Source organism: Galeopterus variegatus, unplaced genomic scaffold (assembly GCF_000696425.1).
Source record: "Galeopterus variegatus unplaced genomic scaffold, G_variegatus-3.0.2 Scaffold8984, whole genome shotgun sequence".
In the NCBI taxonomy this organism is placed as follows: domain Eukaryota; kingdom Metazoa; phylum Chordata; class Mammalia; order Dermoptera; family Cynocephalidae; genus Galeopterus; species Galeopterus variegatus.
The window spans coordinates 46,193-47,268 of record NW_007735095.1 but is presented as its reverse complement, the minus strand read 5'-3'; positions in this window follow the sequence as shown (position 1 = coordinate 47,268).

Here is a 1,076-nt window from a genome sequence, read left to right as displayed (position 1 = left end):
ACTGCTCAGTGAAGGATATGAAGACACATAGAGTAATACCTTGAAAATCCTGAGAGAAAGCGATTTCACACTAGAATTACACTAGAATTCTATGCCTAAAATGTCCCTTAAGTTTGAGGGACACCTAAAGACATTTTCAGATGTGCACGAGCACAGTTTACTCTCTCGTCTTAGGGAGTTACGAAAGGATGTACTCCAAGAGTAATGAACTCGTAAACGACAAAGTGGCTGCAAGATGTAGGGGACAGTGGATCCAGCCCAGAAGCTGAGGCTTTCTTATGCTCCCATTCTGTTATTGTCTCTATCTTTTTGTCTCTGTCTGTCTATCTCTCCCTCTCTCTCCATTTCTCTTATTTCCTGCTTTCTTTCCTCTTTAAAACCTCACCCTTCAGCCTCAGGCTTCCCGCAAAGCCTNAAAATTGAGAAGACAATGCCTAAAACAAAAATAATTTTAAAATGACTTAGTTTTTAAATTAGTGGAATAATCACCAGGTGGGAATTAGAGCATGTGGGTTCTATCTATACTACATATTTTTCAAATTGATATGCCTCAAAGAGGCACTTTAAAGCAGTAGGGAAGGGAAGGAATATTCAATAAATGGTGTGCAAATCATTAAGTAAATAAGAAAATATTTTTGTAAGACACTGTCATACTATTCAACTTAATAAATTGAGTTGTATTAAAAACTTAAATGTAAAAGTGATAAAAGTGGTATGCTATAGGAAAATAGAATTGTGGACTTATTGAGCATCTGGTGGGAGAAAATTTTATCTTTAAGATAAATGGAAAAATATGTAGGTAACACACAGTCTATTGCCCGCCTTGACCAGGTGTGCACAACTCCAGTGGCCGTCCCCTACCCGCCCAGTGTAGCGCTGGTTAATCCCCTTCCAGAGTCTTTTGATATAAAAGGTGTCATACCCTATAAATTACTCTGAGACATGTAGTTTGCATTCAACGGTGTGCCTTGGGGAGCTGTATTTTAGTACGTATTGATCTACTTCTTTCTTTTTAACTGCTCAGTGAAGGATATGAAGACACATAGAGTAATACCTTGAAAATCCTGAGAGAAAGC